A 12,558-nucleotide genomic window follows, 5' to 3' on the forward strand; every position below is an offset into this window, starting at 1 on the left:
CATCGTCCTGCATAACTCATCGTGGGACACGGGCTGGGAATAGGGCTGGGAGCGGTTCCCTGGATGTTTTCTTCCCAGAACAGAAAGATCCAGAAACACAAGTAGTTGTGAGAAGAGCAGGTCTTCTGACACTAGGTAGAGCAAATGCGAGTTAATTCTTGAAATGAACCAGGTCGATATAAAAGCTTGCACAAACGGCTGGTTTCAGTTTGGACAATTCCCATTGACCTGAGTGGTTTCTCCAACAGGACCCAGGTGGATTAGTCAGTATAGACTGCCTGTCATCCACCATGCAACCAGCATGTGTTTCAACATGTTATTCCACAAAACAAGCTAGTTAAAACTTCCTGAGAGCTACTGAAATGCTACTAAACTGAAAAATAAAATGCCTTGTTAAAAATGGATTGAATCAGAAGATACCTTGCAACTTCACAGCACAGTCCAAATCACTTTAAATTTCTTTGATACTCATTTTATTAATACCAATCAGATGAAAACCCCATTGTAACTTGAGTGAGAGACTGTTTTTTGTTGGTGGTATTTTTTTTTTTTATACCCGAAGTGAATGATTACCTTTTCCCCAAGAGTCTTATTTTCACCTCAATATAGCCAGTTACTGCTATTAGAATATGCTGCGGTGATGGACTTGACTGTTAGCCAAGGCGTGGTGCCACCAGCCCATGTTAGCAAATAGGCAGCAATGGCATTTGGGAAGGAGGTTGGATGGGTGAACCCAGCTGATGCCATTCCCATGACACGTGGGGACCAGCACAATAAATGGGAGAGCCAGAATTTTCCAGGTGAATCTGAAATGAAATTAAATCATTTGTGTTTGCTTTAATATAGGGATGTCTGATATTATCTGTCTACAGCATTAGTCTGTGCTGCTGCCTTTGAAGCTAATAATTGGCATTAGGGTGGTGTGTTAGTTTCCATGTTAGGCATGATTTTGGAATGAATCTCAGTTATCCAGACAAATGGGCATTTTCATGGTATTATCCACTACCACATGATGTTACATATTCCTCATCAGTGGCTGTGTTCAGGTTTGGGCATCACTGGGGTTTGGGGTTTTTCCTTAGCTAATTAAGAGTTGCGAGAAGGGCAAAAATATTTGGGGTGTTGGAGAAGAAAGGTTAAACCAGCAAAATATGGCAAGCTTAGCCAAGCGATGCTTAAGGTGGTCATGGCTTGTGATGCTGAAGGGGTTCAGCATGGGGATGCCACCATTCATTAGTGCAGTGCATGGAGCGGCAGGTAAGAGTGGGGAGAAGCAAAATGCAGATGAAATATCAGGATATGCCCTTGGAAATGGGATCTTTAAAGCCCAGGTTAATCCCTTGAAAACTACGTTGCTATAAATCTCAGGGAGGTTTGGTAGAGAGAAATCTCAGTGGGAGAAAGGCAGGCTGGAGGAGCCCAGGAGCTCTTCACAGGCTTTGGTTCTTTGGTTTTGGGTGTAACAGTTGACTCCATTGCAATGGGCTTACATTAGGTATGAGTTGGATCTGGTTTGTGCAATGGCTTGAGTTTTTTGGATTACGAGTTCTTAGATGATGGCCACAAAAGAATTTTAATTAGGAAAGTAAGAAAGGTTCTGCTGGGAGACGGGCAAACCACGATAATTATTGACAGTGAGAAAGTCAGCAAAGAGCAAGTAATCAGGGAATTTATAGAGGTCTTACTGAGAACTACCTAAATGTAATTTTTAAGGATACGCATGAAGGAATCTTTCATAAGGAAAATGACTTAAAATGACAGTAATGTCCATTCCTATGCTTTATCCACTGTTCAGCAGTGCTTACAAGCTTTAATGAACACACAGATGAGGATCAAACTAGCTTTGTGGCCACTGAACACCTAATCACCACAAAAGTCAGGATTTCTGGAAGAATCCACCAGGGGATGCCAATTCTGTGCCGGTGTCAGTGGAAGCTCCCAGGCTCTGGCAAGGTGATTGAGATGCACAAGAAAGCTTATCTGTCTCTCTGGGCAGCAGATCCAAAATCCTTTCACAAATGGGGCAAAGGGCACAGTTTAAAAACAATTCTGTAGGAGTCTGTATTTCTAAATGCATCTCTCTTGAAACTGTATATTGAAACTTCAAAATAAAATGACCCTTTATGTTTTTCTTTAGGAAATAGTGGGTAGCTTTGCTGTCCTCTCCAAGATCCTGAATACCAAGTAACCTGGCAAGGAGATCATCACCATGCCAGCATAACACGTCCCTTGCACTGTACTTTGAGTTTAAACTAACGTGACCGATGTCACGTGAAAATGCTCTTGGAGTAGCAAAGTGCTTGCTTGGCTAAATCCAGCCTCCAACTTCTGTCTGCAAAATCAGAGCTGCACAAATTCTCCTCTGCCACTTCTGTATATGAGAGTAGGGTCCAAAAGTGTCACTCTGTGCTAGTGATAAAGCTTTAACTTTTCTTCATAGGCAGTCAGTTGATGGGATAGGCAAAATTGCCACGTACACAGTTGAAGGCTGGTATGAATACAGGATACCTTTACTGGACAGGGAATGACACTCACTGCTTGACCTAGAAGACATGCCTGGGCTGAGCAATACGCACACCTACGGTCTTCTCATGGGAATAGTTCTTCCATCGTACGTAAAGCCATGAAGTGCCCTTTGTGGTATCATGTGTTTCCGTCTTGTGGAAGTATCTCAGTAGAAGCATCTAAAAAGATCATACCCTTCTCGTTCCAAATTCTCTCCTCTGGCCCTGGCTGAGCTTCGAGTAAGACTGTTCAAGTAGTGGAAATGGGTTGCACTTCTGAGGTGTATTTGGAAGATCAGATCTGACCTTCTTGGACTCTGTGACCTTGTTCTGCTCCCTGCTAAGGCTACCTCTCTGTATCAGCAAAGGGGGCCGCTATTGAAGGCGTAGGAGCTTTGTGTCTGTAAGAACAGAACCAGTATTTGCAACAGATATCTTCCCGAGAGGATCCTGGCTCTGACACAGGCACTGCACAGCCTCACGCTAACTGCTCGGGGCCAGACTGCCAAGGTATTTAAGTGTTGGTCACCTTTGAAAAGCTGGTCTTTAACCTCTTGATCTTGTATTCATAATGAAATGGGAGGGATAGGAGGAACTTGCACTTTCTGATGTGGATTTTGCTAATTAGTCTAAATGCTTCTATAACACATATGGATATTTAAGGCCATGCACGCCATTAATGCAAACTGCTTACTTGTAACGGAGTAAACAGCATTGGATAGACCACAGTGCTAACACCAGCAGACTCCCGACTTGGGAGACTGTAGAAGGTTGCTCGCTGTGCCCAATGCGTGTGGGAAGTAGGTTTCGCAACGGTGCGACTGCATATTTTACTGATGTCCTGTCGTTGACAAAAGCAGCGGTGGTAGGTGATCGCAGCAGGTGGCATCCCACGCTGCTGGTGCTGCTGGGAGGGGTATCGGATACCCACGTCTGTTAGTCGGAGCTGCAAAGCCTTGCTCCTCCCTGGCTTTCACGCGTGTGTTGGGGGCGAAGGGGCAGCCCCGGAGGTGCTGGTGGGGTTGGTACTTGGTGCAACCCTTAGGCATGAACCGCAGAGCCCTTGGCTTTGTCCGGGGCAGAGACCAGACGAAACAGGGTTCGTCTCCCATTGATGAATGCTGCAAAGATCAAAACACAGCAAGCCCTTTGTAGTGGTGGCTGGTCTTTCGCTCTGTACCTCTTCCCATCTAAGACTGTCATGCGCACTGAGGAATTGAACTGCTTGGCCCTTGTAAGTGCCCCGCTGGTAGGTGCTGCCTGTAAAATTAAGGTAAATGGCTTACCAGCAGTCACGCTATCAGCTGGTTGCTCTTGACATTTATTACAAAGCGCATGACGCATCAGAAAAGGGCAACGGGTCCTATATCTTTTCGATGCAGAAAGCAGGTGATGCAACGACTACATCCTGGCTGGTGAACGTGTGCCACGTACCACACGCAGACCCTGGCGGTGCCGGCCTTGGCATGAAACCCAGAAGCAATGGTGGAGGCTTTTCTTATAACAGCAATTATTTGCAATGGATTTGGGAGGTCTGGTTTTGGTTCAAGCGCACGTACTCGCTGTCAAGAGTACTCCGACCAATGCAAGGTATAGATGCAGGCTGGCAAGAGATGAGGAGCATAAAAATGGTAAAAAGGGACCTTTTGTCATCTTCCTGTTAGCATACCTGTTTTAAGTCAGGTGAAGCAGCTGTAGCCTGATACACAACCACACTTCTGTAAATACTACGGTTGTGTCCAGCTCTGCTGAAATATTTCTTGATTAAATTGAAGGGAAACTGCTCATTACTCCTACAGCCTGCAAAGACAATGTACCATTTAAGTTTCAATTAAGATCTCCAATCTAACTAAGGTAGTATACAAGGATCTCAGCAATTCATGAGCTAGTTTAAAGGGAAAAAGGGACTTGCTTCATAAATAAGGTATGTGGTAGATGTCACAGACTGAAAACATGATTGATCTGTGAGGCTTTGCTCCATATCATTAGAGATTGTAGTACTGAAAAATGGATAACTCCTTTAAGTAGTTAATTTGAATATACAGAAGCAAAAGGAAGAGTAGGAGGAAGATGTAGGTCAAGTGCTTCAGGAAGATGCCAGGCGAATGTTCAAAGAACCGCAAGATCGGTGTTTACCAGTGTCAGAAGTAGCTGCCTGCACTTCATCTGTTGGTATGGAATTCATTTTGCTCCTATTAGAGGAAAATTAAAAAAAAACAAAACCAAACCAACAACCCCCCCCCAACAAAAGAGGCAAATAAGTAACACCCTGCGGTGCTGCTTTGCAGTATGGGGGCACCTTGCTACAGCTCGTCGGTGTCCCTGTTTAGGAGCTGCCCCCGTAAGGTGTCCCACTCTAACCTGCTGCCCTCAGCGCCGTCCTCCCGAGCCATCCCCATCACAGCCCGATCGACCGATCGCTGGTCCCGCTCGTAAGAGCGTAAATAGCTGAGGCCAGCAAAAAAGTTGGAGGGAGAAATTGCTTTCGCTTCCTTTTTAGTATGGTGAAGGAGTAGGAGTTTATGATTGATTTCCCTGATTTCAGAAGTATTAGAGGATGTTTGTGAGACTGGGGAAATTTGGGAGACTGGGCAAAATCTGCCACTAAGTAATTTTTTTTTTTTTCTGAGAGGCTGAACAAAAGGGCCTTTAAATCTTGTGGGACTGTCAGACTGACCCAGAAAAAACCATCCCAATTATAGTGGCAAGGGTATGGGCAAGCAGTGCTTCAGCTTTGCTTTTTGACCTCCTCCAGCCTCCCCAAAAGCCCCGCTGGCACCAGCTCCTTGCTTTGTCACAGAACAGGGGTTTGGATCCAGTTTATTCACGCTTAGGCCATGCCTCTGCTACCCAGCTCCTGTGGCTTGTGCTGGCAGGCTTAGCCTAAGGAAAGCTTCACCAATGCAATAATTTTATTTGGAGGCTGGGGAGACCTGATGTTTGTAAGGGAACTTGGCACAGACACTGCTGCCTTTTATGAAGAAACCCACTGAACAGCCATCATTAAAATGAATTCTTTTTGCTTAGTATGACTTAAAAAAAAACACAACCAAAACCAAACAACAAATAAAAAAACCCCCCAACTCCGTGCCATAAAGCTAAAAGCTTTTAGCGTCTTTGTTTTAATATGACACCATTCCTGAAAATGGTTGCAAATGTGACTTTTGCACAAGCCTGTCATACGACACAGATGCTGCAAGAGTCGCTTCCACCGTGCGTTCCTTGCCCACATAAAAAGTACACGGTTCTCCTTTCGAGAAGGTGGAGAACCTTGCGTTATTTCTCCTGTGACCTACTTGGGTCTGAGAGGCTCCGTGCAGAGCAGTGCTCTGCACCTTCGCTTGGATGCTCTGCTGGTCATATGGCTTATAGAGGTTTTGGGGCATTTTGGAGCATTTTGGGGCAGTTCTTGCCAGCCCTTCAGCTACTTGGTCTCAGCCTGGGCTGTGCTCATGGCACAGTCTCTGGCTCAGAGACTGCCGAGCGCGGGCAGAGGTGTGAAGAGTCAGGGTAGGAGATGCGGCAGAGCCAGCCCCATGGAAAGGATAGCGGGATGGGAGGAACAGGGAGATCTCCGAATTGCCGAGCTGCTCCACAAGAGCTCGTTTAAAGTCAAAGGAACTAAAAGAAAGAGAAAGGAAGACCTAAACTAGGTCAAACTTGGCTTCAAAGAAGAACTAAACGTTAATGCCTTGTGTGTGATCTGCGCTGGGAAAGTTCACAGCCCGTTTCCACTTTGGGGCTCAAATGGTAACGTCTGTGCACCGCACGTGTTTGCGGCCAAGTCGCTGCTGTGGGTGATTTGCAAGAGCCTGTGAACAGGGCACCTTCCAGGAAGGCTAGGGCGTGAAGGCTGGTGTTGGTGCCCATCTCCAAAACCAGTCTCGGAAGGTGCCTTTTCCACAGTAATATTAAGAACAAAGAAAAGTGAATTTAGTCTTTCTTTGCCCCAGTTCCCCTGCATGCTGCAGACTCAAACAAGGAAGAGTTTGCAGCCTGGGAAATGCCATCCATGGCTTTGAAAGCGATGAACGTGAGTTTTGCTCTTTGGGGAATTTCTAACTTGTCATCTCTGAATTATGAGGTTAAACTTGGAGCAACTACAGGGATACCCATCAAACGTGGGCAGCTGGCAGTGCAAATCTCACTGGCCCTAAAATGGGAATGAATTAATTTCTTTAACTCATGACTCCATCTACTGAGAACTCATTGAAGGAGAGCTATGACAACCGATCTCCCCAAGGGATGCAGGAAAGCTAAAACCAAGCAGTGTTTTCTCCCCTGAGCATAAGAAGCTGTTAACTGGCAGGATGTGTGGTACTGGCCATAATTTTCGAGGGCTTTGCTCATTTTTTTGTGGCTGCTCTTAATCACATTCCTGCACTTCATAGCTCAAATCTTCTTGCTGAAGTCCTGAAATTGATTTAAAAGGGGACAGGACCTAATAAAATCTGGTGACATAAAAATATCAGCTGGCAATCACAAGTTCTGGGGGTCATTCTCTCTTCATCCCGTTTCACACTCCAGTGGAGGTCTGGTTTTGCCAATTTAAAGCATTTCCTATAACTCGGCAATAAAGGCAGACTAAGATTTTGTCTCTACTGTGACAAATCTTGGGTTGGGACATGTGGTGGAAACCAGGGAAGGGACTGCTGGAGCTGCAGAGGGCAGCTCTGAACTCAGTGGGGGAAAAAGGGAACAGGCACCAGCTCTGCTGGAGTTAAATCTGTATAGAGATGTGGCCTGCAGTTGAAGATATTCAAGCAATACTCCACTTTACAAGTGGTGAGTGTTTGTGGATGTGGAGCCAGTCAGGCCATGCCAGGTTGTAATGCATTCGACGTATTGAAATACACCTTGCATTTAACTCGGAGAGTGATGCTGAAGGTACCCCGCGGTACAGCTGTTTGAGGAACGCCAACCACCGCTCGAAACAAGCGGCGCGATTTCATGGGAGCACGCAAAATGAAAGAGAAACTATCTCCGAGTTTGTGAGCCGCCTGCCAAAGCCTCCCCAAACTTGCAGGTTTTTGGGGACTCCAAGCTTTCCACCAGGAGATGAGATTTCTGCAAGGGAAGACACCCGAGGCAGAAGAGAGCAAGGCTCCTGAAGTCCAGGAGCAAGCGGCTGTCACCGCTGGAGTAACCTCTGATGGAAAGAGGAAAGGTGCGATCCAGCCTGGGCCAAAAGGCTGGAGACAGCCAGGCTTTTCAGAAAGGAAAGAGACACCATGGCAGCAGAGATGGAGGGACTATCAAAATATGAATGCAAATGGGGTATTTATGGCTTTCAGGCTGGTAGCTGGTGAGCACCTTAATGTCTTGCCAGAAACAATGCTCTTAATGTTGAAAGAAAAGCTGCAGGCCATGAAAAAACGAGCAAGAAGAATTCAGGGCTTTCAGGGATAAGCTTAAAGAAATATGAGAGTGGGTGTACAGGGAAATGAGAGATAAAATCTCCAGTTGTTTCAGGGAAAAGGGCAATCGTTTGGGGGTTGAAAGCGAGTCGAACTATTCATTTTATGACTGAAGGAGCAGGGGATTAAATGGTTTAGGAAGAATCTGGGGGTGTCTTCCAGGTCCCAAGGATGGTCTCAGCAAACTGCAGAATTTGAAACAGCCAAGGGAAAAGTCAGGTCACGTCCCCGAGAGCCGTCCCCTTGGGGTGGCTGAAGACACGTGTGAGAGCAGCTCTCCTCCTTCGGGGGGCAAAAATTGAGCACTGCCTGCAGCAAAGGAAAATGTCGATCCATTCTTCTCCCTGTGTCTTGTGCTTTGAGAAAGTATTTCTTGGAGTAGTTAAGTGGGCTATAACAATCCTGCGTGAGATGTAATTGCCTCGGTGAAGGTTGAAAATATCCTGCAATAAAGGGAGGTAAATGGGAGCATGAAAGACAGAGCAGTTATAGGTAAATAGGGAAACTTGTTTGGACAGATTGGATGCAGACAGGCAAAGTGCTTGTGTCACAGCTCTCGTGAGTTTTGGGGCTCAGAGGAGCCCTGGGCTGCAGCCCGGTCCCTGTGCCCCTGACACAGCACGGCTGGCACTCTGCCCCGCCGGCACAGCTTAACCACCCCCAGGGACAGAGATTCAGGTCTGAGCAAACCTCCCGAGGTGGCACCTGGATTCGCGCTCCTCTAATATCCACCCCAAACCGTGTCAGAACCTGCTCTCCTGGGCAGTCGCTCTCTGCCCTGACCGTCTTGGCTTGTTTTTTCTGCTGTTCGCTGCTCTGGAGCATCCTGCTCAGCCCATTGATTTTTAATAAGCTCTTGAGGAAGCAGTTCTTCGCCAGCACTTAGCAATGAGTGCCGTGGTTCTCCATCCCTCGCCGCCGCGATGTAAAATGGTCTCAAGCGCATCAGGGCAGGAGAGGCTGTGGGCTCCGCGGCATCTCCCTGCCCATCTCCTTCCCAGCCTGGATGGGAAACTCTGCATAATTCGTTCTGCATCTGAGTGACAAATGCAGCAGTAAGCGTATTAGCACGAAACATTTCCATTTTTCTCTGTAATGGTTATTCCCACATCCTCCTTCAGTCTATGCCCTCTGAGCCCTCTTCCAGTAATTAAAATGGTAATCCCAGTGCCTGCCATTCGTTTGCCTTCTTTGTCACTTTGCCCTTATAAATCCTACGCAACCCCAAGGCCTTGATCTGCATGTATGCTCTGCCCCTGGATAATGGTACCAGAACATCTCTGATTGACATGTTTTTAAAAATCTTGGGTTTCTTCAGATTTAAGCATTGGTGCATTAGTTCCTAGTTCTGAATAGTTATATTATTTAGCTCTTAGCTATTTAGTTATTCTAGTTTTGCCAGGTGTATTTTTTTGTACAATTGCATGAAAAAACGTATGGATTTGAACACAAGCCTTGCTACTATAATTGGGAAATTTGGTTTGGGTTTTTTGGGGTTTTTTTTTTTGGGTCTGGGTTCATATCACTCCCAAGCCTGTGCATGGGGTGGGGGGCTGCACTGGCAGCCTGCGGCTGTCAGACAGGGCTGAACACCCAGCCTTGCTGGTGGCCATCCTCGTGGCTACGGGCCCTCAAACCTTCCTGAGTATTTTTGTTCCTGCTCAGAGAAATCCTGGTATATGAAATATTAGCATCACTAGATGGCACATGTGAGCTGCTGTTGTCTGACTAGCAGAGGACAAGCCAGGCAGTGAGGTTTCATCCCTCAGCGTTATTTTTTATATGTCTGTGGCTGCTTCTGCCAGCAGGATGCGTATAACACATCTGAACCTGCCCTTCAGCCCCGTTAAATACCATCCTGCTACCCAGCGTGGCTCTGCCACCTCCCTGTTCCTGCACTTTCCATCCCAGGGATGGACCAGGATAGAGCTGTTACTCTGCCATCCTTCGTGAGCACTAAATATAAGCCCAAGAAATACCATATAATAAATAAAGCAAATGCTGTATCTTTATAAAGATTCTTTGATCGTATTTTATGAACTCTGCCTTTGCATAAATAATTGCTTTTAATAATATTTTATGAATTCTGCCTTTGTACAAATAACTGCCTGCAAAAATATCGGCAAAGTCTAAAAATGGAGAACGGCAGTGGTCTAATGGTCTGTGCTGGCAGGGGACAGAGTGGTGGCTGTCCCACTGCGTGGCCCTGAGCAGCTGGTGGCCTTCCTTGGGATGTCTGTCCCCCCCGCTGTCACTACAGGGGGGACATGCATCTAAGTTATGGCCTGAAGTGGCTGAAACCAAGTGTCAAACATGCTCCTAAACTGCCCCCGGGCTAGCGTTAACATCTGCTGCTTAATGGGACCTTTGTCACGTCCACTAAGAGGAATTATTCTGTTTATTAGGTGCCTTGTTCAGGGCTTGGCGCGCCAAGTGTTGAACTCGTGGAGGAATTTCCTTCACTAAAGCTTTCAATCAAAGTTTAAGACCAAAGATCAAAAAGAGGCTTTTGGACAGACAGAAATAAAGCACTTTGATCAAAAGAGAGTAGAAATTGGTAGCGCTAATTATAATCAATGAAACAAAGAGGCTGATGTGTATGTGCACGTGTGTGTATGGAGTCCGAGGGCGGTGTTTATTGTCAACTTCTGCCTTATTCTTTCATGATAATTTAACTGTATTTCTATGCTGTGACTGATGTTTCTCAGAGCCGAGAGGGAAATTGCCTTTTCCTTCTCTAAGGTGGAGTAGACCAAAGAGCAGAATTTCTTCCAAAAGAGGAAACCCACATTCCTGCAGGATGCTCTGCAAGCTGCTATTACTGTCCTCCTCACTGGACTTAATCCAGGCTGGATGCAGAAAGGAAAACAAATCTCTGCCGAGCTCTCGAGGCCAGCGCTCCCGCGAGATGGGCTGCTCCCAGCCTCAGCAGAAGTGCCAGACGTCGGGTAATGCTTTGGCCTGTGCGCGGGAAATAATGTCTGCTCCAAACCCCGTTGGGATCCGTGAAAAGACTGCCCTGAGCTCAGCTTAGTGCAGTGAAGCATCTGAACTATTTTCTCACCTGTGCCTGAGCAAGTAGGTGGAGGTTTTGCTCTGATTTTCCCTCCAATGTGGAAGGGAAGCCCTCCTCACCTCTCCCATGTGGACTTAATTTACAAAATCTTTTGTGCCATCATTTTGCGGCATTTGCACCCTGCTCCTGCCTTTATTTTGTATAAACACCAAGCCAGAAATTTTAAGGATTCTTGGCTCGAGTCACCCACTGATCCTCCCTGCAAGGCTCAGTGGGGTGACCCCAAGGCAACCAGCAATGCTCATCACCAGCTCTAGAAAATATTTCTTTAGGAACAAATCTTTCTTTAGGCATTTCTATAAACGTAAAGCAGGCTGCAAAGGAGAGCTCCCGGCCAGCACTTTGCATGAGATCCTTGGCTGGGAACTGTGAACTGTAATGACCATAAAGAATCCCTTTCCGAGGAGCCTGGAGCAGATGTGGTGACAGACTTTTGCAGCAGCGTGGCACAGCCTGCTCCCCCGACAGCAGGATCCGTGCCCTCTGAGGAATACCCCTTTGCAGCTGATCCATCTTCTTTCATCTTCTAGAAAAAAACCCAACCAACTCTTTCCCAGAGCAGTCCCCCGGCTGCAATTTGTCTTGTGCTAATGCAGTCCTCTTGCTCGGGATGGGATTACAAATGCATTTTATACCCAGCTTCAATTTGATGCCAGGACTTGCTCAAAGGGCTGTGAAAGGTCTTTTCCTTTGCAGGCTCCTGACCATGTAATTCTTCCTCTCGAGTTTCTGATATTACATCCCTACTATTCTTGCCAATCAGTTGTTGGCCAGTCCTAATATTTTGAGTTTTTTGAAGAGGAGAACCTGTGTGTTGTGGAATTGAAACGAGAACTCTGGCTAATCCTGTATAATGCCAAGGACGGGTCTAAACCCACAGTGAGGTGGGAAGGACCCACGGGCCACCTCTGGTCCTCTCCGTGGGTGCTTTGCTTCTCTGCAGTACTGTGTGAGAAGGAAACTGAAAAATGCATCTCGTTGGCATGGGCTGTTCTTCCCTAAACCAGAGATGCCCCTTTCTACCATGGGAAGAAGTAGCTCAAATGGAAAAGATAATATATAAGATAATATATATTATATAGATATAAGATAATATATACTCCAATAGACATTCTGTGTATGCCCTTCTGTATGGGTGTACCTATCTTATTTAGGACATCCAATAATTTAGTGAATGCTATTTATTACACTAAATAGGTGAAATTATTCTACTGTCCAAGTTCGATGGCAGTTTCCACCATCTCCTTCAGTGCTAATCACAGTCGTACCCACTCAGCAACAGCAGAAACAATTTGTCACAATGCTTAGAGAAGATCACGTTTACATACTCAGTTTTATCTGAAGGAATTTAAAGATCTGTAGTCTAAACCTATTTGTCCTATTTTATTGGGTACTGAAACTACAGCTGCATTTAAGGCTGAGGATGCGCACACAGAACGCAGCCACATTTAGATTTGATCTCATGCATTTGGTTTAACTGCACAGAATAAACACTGCAGCTGATGAACAGATGTTCTTAGTTTTGTTTGGTTTTTTTTGGTTTTTTTTTTTGGTAAAAAAA

The sequence above is a fragment of the Haliaeetus albicilla genome, chromosome 27, assembly GCF_947461875.1.
Source record: "Haliaeetus albicilla chromosome 27, bHalAlb1.1, whole genome shotgun sequence".
Taxonomy (NCBI): domain Eukaryota; kingdom Metazoa; phylum Chordata; class Aves; order Accipitriformes; family Accipitridae; genus Haliaeetus; species Haliaeetus albicilla.